This window comes from Chrysochloris asiatica, unplaced genomic scaffold, assembly GCF_000296735.1.
Source record: "Chrysochloris asiatica unplaced genomic scaffold, ChrAsi1.0 scaffold00019, whole genome shotgun sequence".
Classification (NCBI taxonomy): Eukaryota; Metazoa; Chordata; class Mammalia; order Afrosoricida; family Chrysochloridae; genus Chrysochloris; species Chrysochloris asiatica.
This window is the reverse complement of record NW_006408537.1, coordinates 8,904,673-8,917,010: the sequence shown is the minus strand read 5'-3', so window position 1 is coordinate 8,917,010 and position 12,338 is coordinate 8,904,673. Positions and strand designations below refer to the sequence as shown.

The 12,338-nt window shown below is 38.4% G+C and overlaps 1 protein-coding gene and 1 pseudogene across 1 annotated transcript in view; both read left to right on the top strand.

Annotated features, from left to right (window-relative positions):
* Positions 1–12,338, top strand: part of DST (dystonin) — a 626,281-nt gene that overhangs the window by 105,106 nt on the left and 508,837 nt on the right. The window lies entirely within an intron of this gene.
* LOC102818567 lies at positions 8,808–9,154 on the top strand (annotated as a pseudogene).

Below are 12,338 nucleotides of genomic sequence, written 5' to 3'. Positions count from 1 at the left end.
TATTAATGCCTTATTAATGGTCTAGCCCCAATTAATTTTTTGCTTGAGTCAAGACTTAAACAAACAGCCCTGGTGGCACATTGGTTAAATGCTCAGATGCTAACCAAAAGGTTGGTAGTTCAGATCCACCTAGTAACTCTGTGGCAGAAACACCAGGTAATTTGCTTACACACACATTATAGCCAAGTAAACCCTATGGGGCAATGTTATTCTGTTCCATGGAGTTACTATGAGTTGGAATTGACTTGATGGTACCCAGTGACAACAAGAAGAAGATTTAAAGCTTTCAACAAACATAAGCAGTGTAGTAGAGTGGCTAAAAGTGTGCATTCTGGAGCCACCAAGGCTATGTGAGTTTAAATTCTGGAGCCAGCATGTACTAGCTCTGTGAGTTACTTAACTTTTCTGTGCTTCAGGTTCCTTAATTGTAAAATGGGGAGAACTTCATAATGCTAGTGTGAGGATTAATCTGTGTGAAGTGTTCAAAACTGTGCTTGGCATGTAATGAATGCTAATATCTCTTTGCTACTATTATTTATTGACTACCTAGGTGTGGATAGGATTCTAGATGCACAAGATGCTGGATATCTAGAGACAAATAACTAAAGGTCCCCAACCACAAAGATCTTACAATCTCATGGTCACAAGATGTAAAGAGATGGTTAAAATGTAGTGTTACATAGGCTGTTCTGAAAGCATATTGTTGTTGTTGTTGATGATGTGTGCCATCAAGTAGGTTCTGATTTATAGTGACCCTGGATAGGATTTCCAAGGAGCAGCTGGTAGATTTGAACCACCAATCCTGTTGTTAGCAGTCCAGTGCCTATTTATAATGATACACCAGGACTTCAGATGATATGTTGTTGTTGTTGTTAAGTGCCATTGAGTCGGTTCTGACCCATAGGGACCTATATAGGGTTTCCAAGGAACAGCTGGTGAGCTTGAATTGCTGATCTTGTGGTCCAAGGTGACTTTGCAGTCCAGCACATTAACCCACTGTGCCACACCTACAGGAGGGTTAAATGGAATATATTAGAGAGTCACAATGTCAGATTTGGGAGATCATAGAAGGTTTCCTAGAAGAAGTGGTTGCTGAGCTGAGTCTTGAAGGACTAACTCAAGAAATGAAGAAAAGTTTCCTAAGCAGAGGTATCAACATGTACAAAGAATCTGAGCAAGAGAACTTTTTTCTTTTTGGAAATTAAAGATAGTTCCTAATGAAACTGGTGTAGAGTGTGAAGTTATGGTTTGCTATGCCAAGGAGTTTGGACCTTTATCTTTTGGCTTTCGGAGCCACTAAAGGATGGTAAATAACCATTTTAGGAAGATTGGTTGCTAGTGTGGCAAAAGAATTGAAACAGTGCAAGATTAGTGTCCAAGTAAAAAAAATGAGGACCTGAGTTAAGATAGTTATGATTAGATGAAAAGTGAGGGATTAATTTAAGAGCTACAAGGGAGTTAGAATAAATATAACATGGTGACAAATTACATGTGAGGAAAAGGAGAAGTCAGATTGGTTTTGTTTTGTTTTCATTTCTAGTCTCTTACTTTAGCAAATGTGTAAATTGTAGAGCCTTTCAGTAAAATGGAAGACAGGATGATTGGGAAAGGTTATGGATTACATGTTTGTTTTTGTATGTGTTGATTTTGAAATGCTTGAGAGACATCTAAAAAAAGATGTGCAGAATCCAGGTGAATGTAAGAATATGGAACTCGGGAAATGACAGGTTGGCAAGTTAGATTTTGTTGTCATCAGCACATGGAATGTTGTTAAAGGTGTGAGAGTTAATGAGACTTTGCAGGACGATTATATAGTGTGAGCAAAGAAGAGGATTTATGTTGAGATCACAGCGAATATGTTGTTGTTAAGTGCTGTAAAGTCATTTCAGACTCATAGTGCCCCTGTGTAGGGTTTCCAAGGATAGGCTGATGGGTTTGAACTGCTGACCTTGCAGTTAGCAGTCCAGTGCTTAAACTACAGTGCCACACCAGGACTCCAGATAAAAATAATAATATGGTGGTGGTGGTGGTGATGTACTGTTGAGATGGTTCCAACGCATAGCGACCCTATATAGATTTCTGAGGTCATGTGACTCTTTTCAGGATCAGAATTCCCAATCTTTCTTCCGAGCAGTGCCCAGTGGATTCAAACTGCTGACCATACAGTTAGCAGCCTGACATGTAATCCACTACACTACAAGGGCTCCTTAGATAATAACATAGGAAGAGAAAGCCATCAGGATGAAACATACAAAAGCAGCACTCAGAGAGGAAAGCCAGGGAAGAATGTGTCCCAAAAGCCAAGAGAAGAATGAATTCCAAGAAAGAAGTGATTGTTTTTGTTGAGTGCTGTCAAGTCAGTTCTGACTAATAGTGACCCCAAGGAGCAGCTAGTGATTCTGAACTGCTGACCTTGTGGTCCAGTGCTTATCCTACAGCGCTACACCAAAACGTTTTGACACCAAGATTGTCAAGAAGGAGGAAGACTGAAGGATTAAGACTGATTGGTACTCTGAAGCTTAAGCAACAAAGATTTTTGTGAGGAAGCAGTTTTTATTGTGTAGTATTGGGCAGAAACCACATTTCAGTGAATTAAAGCATATATGGGACTTTTGATTTCAAGATGTTAAGTAATAGCCTTCCAATTACATACTCCTCTTGAAAAATCACGCTAAAACAATAAGGAGAACAAGAAAGTGAATGACAGTCAATCTTTAATGAAGCTGGGAGACATCTGTAATCTTGAACCACATGCATGACGTTAAAAAGCAGGTGAGTTGGCTAAGAAGAGGAAATATGTACAGAGAAATGAACTAGTACCTCCTCCCCTCATTTCAGACCATCAGGAATTGGAATCTCTAGGTTCTGTGGGAAGTGGAAGTGAGACAGGGACTGCCAATAGGAATTGCTTGAAAGTCTGTGTAAAGGCATATCTACCTGGTACCAAATTACCTTCTCCACTCCCATAGGAGATTGGAAGTATAATTTTTGAAGAAATTGATTAATAAAATCTGGAGACTCAGGAAAAGCAGATATTGAGGAAGGTGGGTGTAAGTTGTGGGACTGAGTTAGTCTGATAAGACTTCTATACCTTTTGACTGCTAACCTTACTCTCAGCTCCAGTGTACTTGCATCCAGGCTTCTACTTCCCAGGCCGCAGACTTGGAAGAAATGGAATCATTCTAGAAGAAAGACCTGTTGATATTAGTGGGTCTTCTATGAAAAAGCCAGTGTTGATAGTGGATCCAAGCAAAATGAAGTCTTTGACAACTTCAATCTTTTCTCCATTTATAATGATATTATTTATTGCTCTAGTGGTGATCATCTTTTTCTTTACATAGCAATTCTGCATAGATTTTCCAAAGCTTTTTAAATCTTTGCAGGAGCAGAAAACCTCATCTTTCTCCTGCTGAGCGGCTGGTAGGCTCGAACTGTGGACCTTTTGGTTCGCAGCCCAGTGCTTATCATATGGCGCCACCATGCTCCCTTATAATGTCAAGAGAGTGCTTGTAATTATGATACATCATGAATCTGGATACGGAAAAGAACAGGAAATCAAAAGGGCAGTAATAGATCTAGCTAAGAACAAAAAGGATTGGAGGTCTGGGTTAGCTTAAAGGGGAATGAGAGAACTGGAGAGGCAGAAATTTGAGGTCACTTTGTTGGACCCGAATTAGAAATTTCAGTTGGTTCAGTTCCAGGTGACGCTGTTATCCAGAATTAGACTGTGGGAGTGATTGACTGGAGAGGAGAAAAGGTGACAACTATTGAGTTGAGGAACTTAGCAACCTTTGTGCCTGATATTGTGGATGGCTCATCCAAATGAGTGTGGAAATCTTCTAAGATGATGACGACAACACTCAGTAGAGAAGGAGTGAGTCAGGTGCCAAAGTCCTCAGAAAATGAGGGGGAGTGTCCAGAGTTCAGACAATGACGAATCATTGAGGAGATGGGGGTGACACTGGAGATGACTTGGACCTTAGAGAAGGAACCTTGGGAGAAGGAGCAGCTTCTACTGGAAGATACAGGTGTACAGTGAGCAGACTCTAAATGAATGTGGAATGATCAAGGTAAGACAAGCAGTGGAGATGGCTCTTTCTCTGGGGAGGCAGAACTTGTTGATGCTGAAATCATGCTTCAAAGGTCACCTAGAAAGAGCTCGCAGGGAGGTCAGCAGTGGATGAGGTGCAGAAGTCTTCGCTTCTGATCAGATAGTTTATACCTTATACACTGTGTTGTTGTTGTTAAGTGCCATTAAGTTAGTTCTGACTCATAGAGACCCTGTATAGGGTTTTCATGGAGTGGCCGGTGGGTTTGAATCACCAACCTTGTGATTAGCAGTCCAGTGCTTATCTAGTAGCACTGGACTTTGTAGCCTCTGTTTAAAGGACTCTGAACTTTTTAAAGTTTAAAGGCCTACTAGAATGACTGAGACTTCAAACAAACAAACAAACTCAGAAACTATTATTAAATTCAAAATAAAATAAGTTTGGGGTCTTGAAAAAAATATTTTATTTGTTACTATTTGTTAGCTGCCATCCTGTCAGCCCCCAATTCATGGTGATCCCAGGCACAATAGAAGAAAATTCTGCCTACTCCTGTACCATCCCCATGATTGGTTGAGGATCTGACAGTTGATGATCTATAGGATTTTCACTGGCTGATTTTGAAAATACCAGAACTTTTCTCCTAGTTTGTCTTAGTCTTGCAGTTCCACTGAAACCAGTTCAGCATCAAGCTCCCACTGGCAGGTGGTGACTACTCTTGAGATGCACTGGCTTTATTTGGAGGTTTTCCCATCAATCTTTCTTGTTTTTGTTTTCTGTCCCATGAGTAGGTATTTGGCCATCAATATGATGCTTTAGGTTATAGGGGATCAAGATCATATCTCTGTGTTTTGCTTCTTTCTTTCCCTAGACTCTGTGGATTTTCCTTGCTCTTCTGCCACATCACTGATAGGTTAATATATATATATATATATGTATATTTACTTTGCTATTTGATTTATCATTATTGTAGACTGAGTCTTGGTGGCACTGCAGGATACTGTGCTAGACCGTAAGGTCAGTTTGAGCTAAAAGGTCGGTGGTTCACACCCACCAGCTGTTCCTTAGAAACCTTATACACGGTCGGGTCGCTATAAGGCAGAACTAACTTCACGGCACTTAACAGCAAACAATTAGTACTGAGAGGCTTTGTCAGGATGTGAAATCTGCAACATAATGGAGACATCCTTGCCTTGTGATTGTGTATAAAGAAGTTCTTTAAAATGAGTCTTGGCAGAAAAGAATCACATCTATCCCAAAGTTCTAGCCTCCATCACCAGAGTCATTGAAAGTTAAGAATCTGGACGTCATTTTGCCAAGACACAACTTTTAAAATTCTCATTTCTAGTAAAACTTCATTTCTACTTAGAGTTCTGCAATACATTGCTTCTCATTTTGTAGTTGTAAAATGGATGACACAGCACAGTATTTCCTGCAGAGGGTAGGGTTCAGGGTTCAGTTCATCTAAGGTATTGAGAAGTCTTATAGTGACTCACTTAAATTCAAGTCTTGAATTTCAGTACATGCTTATCATTTCAGTTAAACCAAATCAACTTTCTCATGCACAGTGTTTTATTATAATTGGACCTGAACATAGAACTTCAATTAGTAAAAGCATTGATGGTGTATTTTTGTGATTAAAAATCCAGGTGAATTATTGAATATCAATTGTGGTTGCCATGTTCATTTATAGAATTGTTTTTGGTAACTAATGACTTTCTTAAAAAATGTTTTAACCCAAAATGTATTTGTTTTCTTTTGGGGTAGTATAAATTATGGGGTTAGGAAAGGATGCTTTCTGGTTTCTTTCCTTGATGATATACTTAGTACATAAAAAAAACAAAACAAAACAAAAATCCAACCCCACTGCTGTAGAGTCGATTCAGACTCATACTACTTCTATACACCAGAGTAGAATGTTCTTGGCCTCATAGAGTTTCTAATACTGTAATCTTTATAGAAGCAGACAGCTGCATTTTTCTCCCATGGTATGACTGCTGGGTTCAAACCACTAACTTTTTGGCTACAATGTAATCACTTAACCTCTGCACTACCAGGAATCCTTCTCAGTATATTTGTGTTGTTAAGTGCCACCGAGTCAGTTCTGACCCATAGCAACCCTTTATAGGGTTTTGAGGAATGGCTGGCTGAGTTTGAATTGCCGTCCATGCAGTTCAAACTGACCTTGTGGTCAAGTGCTTTTCCTATAGCGCCACACCAGGACTCAGTATATAAATATCTCTAAATTCTCAAGCTTTTAAATTTAATAAATAAATTATATAAACACGTCATTTATAAATTTGAAAACAAAACCTGTCTTATTAAGGATATTTGAATTTGAGCATCAAAAGTGCCACAGAGATTAATTTAGACATCTCAGATATTATCCAGATGGTTTGAGAAAATGACACCTACCTAGAAAGGTGACCTAAAATGACAAATGTCATATATGTAGTCACAATTGATAGCACAGCCTACTAGTTGAGTACAGTCACTTCTATGCTGTATTGTTTGTTTCTATGCCATGTTTAACAAATCTTTGTAGATATTTATAAAAATATTACTAAGTATTTTATGTATAAATATTTATTACTTAATAAATATTTTTTATATTTATAAATAAAAACAGTTTTAAATGAACTTACTCCCCTCCCTATGTTTTAAAATTAACTTAGAAAGCCTAAATAATTTACTATTCTTTTAATACTACATGCTAATCTTGGGAATTTATGGCAGTAGTTAGCAGACACAGATTTCTCAAGTTTATTTCCAGAACACGTGTAATCATCATGACTCCAGGCAAACTCATCTGTTTATTAAGCAAAAGAATCAGGAAGTCTGAGATATAGACATTCCAGGATACTAGGGAAGTGAAAAATAGCTTCTTCTGAAACAAGAACGTATCTTTTTATAAATAAATGACTATCATTATTTCCTGTTTTTTAAATCCTTTTAAAAACTGGTTGGTAACTTCATCAATTTCTGTAGCTCCAGGGTTAACTGTAAATAAGTGAGGCTGTATAAGAAAAATTAAAGACACACAGACATCTCACATGGACAGCTAATTGATAATATTAACAGTTTCTAGAATTTTTAAAGTATTTTCTGTGACCTAGGCACTGTGCATTAGCTTATGTAATCCTAACAGTTACCATATGAGGAAAGTTTCATTTATAGATTGGAAAACTAAAACTCAGCAAGGTTAAGTGACTTGTCCAGTCTCGTAGTTCCTATGTGGTGAAGCTGAACCAGGAAGCACGTAGCTTTCTTATCTCCCAGTCAACTTGCTAAGAGTAGTTTCATTTCTGGTGTATGGTTAGCAAAGTCTTACCTGTGGTTGTGACCTGTGTTGTGACTGAATATTTTGCTTTAAACTCCTTGTTTTGGGACAAAATATAACAGGACGGTGATTATGGCAGCAAAGGGGATAAATAGAAAGAAACTAATACTAATTGAGGAAGGCATTATTTATTGAGTACTGACAGTACAGTATATATATATATATATATATAAAATCAGTATATATATGTATACAGTATATATGTAAACACATAATTTCTTCTTCTTTTTTTTTTTGAATCCCACAAATATTTACTGATCACCTGCTGTGAGTTTGTCACTGTGCTAGGAGTTGGGATACAGTAGTGAAGGAAACAAAGTTCCCTGCACTTCTGTGACTTGTAATTCCGTAGAGGAGTATTTTAGGCTGGGTTTTATAGAGAAGTAAAACCAGCAAAACTTATATTTATATACACAGATATTTATGTATATATATATATATATATGTTTATATACATAGATATTTATGTATGTATATGCATACATATAAAGATACATTTATATCAAGGAAATGGCTCACAATTGAGGATTTCCAAGTCTGGGTAAGTTGAGCAAAGATAGGCTGGTGGGCCTGTTAGGCAGAGAGGCAGATAGGAGCCCCAAATCACCAGCAGGAAAGAAAGCAAGTTTTTCCTGTGTGTCCATTATATTGGAGTAGGTCACACCCCCAAGAAATAGCCTTTCAATTGATTGACTGGTCATAGCCAATCATCATAGAGTTACCTATGCCTGTACTAGGTTTCACCATGGGGATAACCATATCTCAACTGCCAACCCCTGGGAATCTTGGCCCAGTCAAGTGGACACAAAATCTCAACTATCACATAGACAACAAACAGATGAACAAGTAAAGACACAACGTGTCAGGTAGTGATAAGTGGTATGGGGAAAAATGAAACAGGTTGCTGGGAAGTTGTGATTGTTGTTACGTGCTGTGGAGTCAGTTCTGACTCTTAGCGACCCTGTACAGGGTTTCCGAGGCTGTAAATCTTTACGGGAGCAGAAAGCCTCATCTGTCTCCCGCAGAACAGCTGGTAGTTTTGAACTGCTGACCTTGAGGTTTGTAGCCCGATTCATAACCACTACGCTACTAGAGCTCCTTGTGGAAGATGTTATATAGGGTTGTTAGGCGACATCTTTGTTTAAAAAGGTGACATTTGAGCAGAGACCTGAAGATAGATGATTACGTCTTGTAAGTCATGGTATAGGTTTTAGATTTTGAGCACAGGTGTGCTATACTCTAATTTATGCATTCTCTACATTTAGCTTCTTTGTGGAGAGTAGGTTGTTGGGAGAGGCAAAAGGAGAGCAACAAGGAGACCAGCCAAAAAACATTTTGCCAAAATGCTCCAGGCAACAGATGAATATGATTTAAAAAAAGAACAGCATGGCTAAGGTATGGCCTTCAGCAGTGGCTGTGTCATGGTGGGTGGCAAGGCGGTCACCATGATGGAGGAACTGGTTTTGTGGGTGTAGCAGGTGGCTGACTTCGCAAAGCAATTCAGCTCCTATTCAGAGAGTGAGAAGCAATAGAAAGTCCAAATGGAATTCATCCTGTGCTGCGTGCCTGACTGATTCAAGTCATCTGACGACGGCATCTGCTTGGACCAGCTGCTGTCTGTCTCCACAGTTTGGGCTGACCGCCTCTTATTGGGCTGCAATTACAACAAAGACTCTTTTGACAGGTGGTAGAAATAGCTGAGATTGAAGAGGAAGATCTGCCTCAGTTCACAACCAGAAGTGAATGAAGGAAAAAGCATCAAAGTTAAGGTAGAAGATTCCTCACGTTTTCACCATCAGCTGCACTCTAAGGAAAAAGACTGGGATAAATGTGCCATTGATCCCAGCATCTCTCAAGACTTCTTGTATTACAAACACCAAGGAAGAAAGGAGGTTGGAATGGAATGAAACTGTTTAGACTGGCTTATTCATCTGGAGAGTCCTGTTATGTCACTATAGGATGAGCACTGGACTGCTAATCAAAAGGTTGCCAGTTGCTCCTTGGACACCCTATATAGGGTCTCTGTGAATTGGAGCTGATTTGATGGCACTTAACAATAACATTCTTCTAGAACCTATCATTGCAAAAGTATGCATGAATGTTTTATGTATGTATAAAGGATGCACTCTAAGTTAAATTAATCAACATTGTGAAAGTCCTCTTTTGTTTTTAAATGTCAAACTGTTTTTTTTTTAATTTAATGTGACTAATAATAGGTGTGGTGCTGCAAGTTAATGCACTGCACTGCAAGTTCAGTTTGAGCCACGAGGTCGAGGTCGGTGGTTCAAGCTTGCCAGCCGCTCCTTGAAAATCCGATAAAGGGTCACTATGAGTCAGAACCGACTTGACAGCACTTAACAATAATGGTTGTTGTTGTTGTAAGTGCTGTTGAGTCGATTCCGACCCAGAGCGACACTATACAGGGTTTCTGAGGAGCAGCTAGTGAGCTTGAACCACCAACCTTGCAGTTCAAATGGTTTTGCAGTCTGGCGCATTAACCCACAGTGCCTCATGAATTTTACAATTTGTTTTTTGTAAAAAATAAAAAGAACAGCATGGTTATTCTTTACTGAATATCTATTATTTACTTTCTATATATTATCTCTAGGCAGTGGAGGTAATTGTGTGCCACCAAGTCGGTTCCAACTCACAGCGACCATATATAGGGTTTCCCAGGCTGTAAATCTTTATGGGAGCAGAAAGTCTCATCTTTCTCCCATGAAGCCGCTAGTAGTTTTGAACTGCTGACCATGAGTTAGCAGCACGACTAGTAACCACTACTCTACCAGATTGCCTTATGGAGTCACCCTTAGAGGCTTAGAAATTTACCTAAGGCCACACAACAATGACTATGCGAGTTAACTACTACAGCTACAATTTTGGGACAGTTCTTTAAAATGACAATTATATGTCATTTGAGTGTCCTCCCATATGATATAGCTGGTCTTAAATAGTTTATGTTTTATCTATATGACAACTAAAGGAACCCTGGTGGCATAGTGAGTTAAATGCTTAACTGCTAACAGAAAGTGTGAGAGTTTAAACTACAAGATGCTCTGCAGGAGAAGGATGAGACTGTCTGCTCCCTTACAGATTTACAGTCTCAGAAACCCTGTTAGGATCATTATGAATCAGAATTGACTGGATGGAAGCAACAGTGCATCGACAGGGAACTGACAGAAACTCAGGCTGGATGGAGACGAGGACAGGGAATTAGCGATATCATTGCTGATATCAGATGGATCTTGACTGAAAGTAGAGAATACCAGAAACATGTTTGCTTGTGCTTTGTTGACTATGCAAAGGCTTTTAATCACAACAAATTATGGATAACATTGCAAAGAATAGGTATTCCAGAACACTTGATTGTGCTCATGAGCAAACTTGTACATAGAGGCCGTCATTCAAATAGAACAAGGGGACACTGAATGGTTTAAAATAAGAAAGGTGTGTGTCAGAAGTGTATTCTTTCACCATACTTATTCACCATATTTATTCATACTTATTCTGTATGCTGAGCAAATAATTTCAGAAGCTGGATTATATGAAAAAGAGCATGCCATCAGGATTGCAGGAAGACTCACTAACAACTTGTACAACCTTGCTTGCTGAAAGTGAAGAGAACTTGAAATATGGATGAAGATCAAAGACCAGAGCCTTCATTATGTGTTACACTTTAATGTAAAGTAAACAAAAATCCTCATACATGAACCAATAAACAGCATCATGATAAATACATAAAAGATTGAAGTTGTCAAAACTTCATTTTGCTTGGATCCACAATCAACACTCATGGAAGCAGTATCCAAGAAGTCAAATGACACATTGCATTAAGAAAATCTGCTGCACAAGACCTGTTTAAAGTGTTCACAAACAAATATATCGTTTTGAGGACTAAGGGGCACTTGATTCAAACCATGTATTTAAAATTGTGAGGATGGTGCAAGACTGGGTAGTGTTTACTTATGTTGTGCATAGGGTTGCTATGAGTCGGAACTGACTTGACGGCACCTAACAACAACAACAAAAACAACATGAGTCAGAATTGACTGGATGGGAGTGGGTTAAAAATTGTTAAATCTACAATTTTTTGTAATTGCAGAGGAAATTCTTTCTTAGCTATTAAGTCTGTCAAAGGTTTGGTATTCATGTGTCTAAAGTTTTGCATTCATCATCAAAAAGACCATTTCAAGATGTATCTTGAAGTACAATGCTGTCGGTGATAAAATAATGTCCATACACCTACAAGAAAGACTAGTTAAAACCCCTAGTCCTCAAATTTATGCATCAACCAATAAAACCAATGATGAAGAAATTGAAGAATTCTACCAACTTCTCCCTTAAATGGATTAAACATGCAATTAAATGCATTGATAACTAATGGTGATTGGAATGTAGACGTTGGAAACAAAGAGAAAGGATCTGTAGTTGGTAATAGAAAGGATTTTGGAGATCAATCACATGATAGAATTTTGCAAGACCATGTACTTATTTATTGAAAACACTTTTTTAAAACAATATGAACAGTGACTATAAAAGTGCATTTCCCTAGATGAAATACACAGGAATCAAATTTACTACATCTGTGGGAAGAGATGGAGGAGCTCAGTAGCATCAACCAAAACAAAGACCAAGAACCAACAATGGAGCAGACCATCAATTGCTCATATTGCAAGTTCAGGCTGAAGCTGAAAAATCTGAAAACAAGTCCACAAGAGCCAAAATACGATCTTGAGTACTTCCCACCTGAAATTAGAGAACATCTCATGAACATATTTGATGCATTAGACTCTCAGGATCAAATACCAGAAGAGTTGTAGGGAAACATCAAGAATGTAAAAGATCACTAAAAGACAGGAAAGAAAGAAAAGACACAAATGAATTTCAGAAGAGACTCTGAAACTTCCTCTTAAACACAGAGGAGTTAAAGTGAATGGAAAAAATTATGAAGT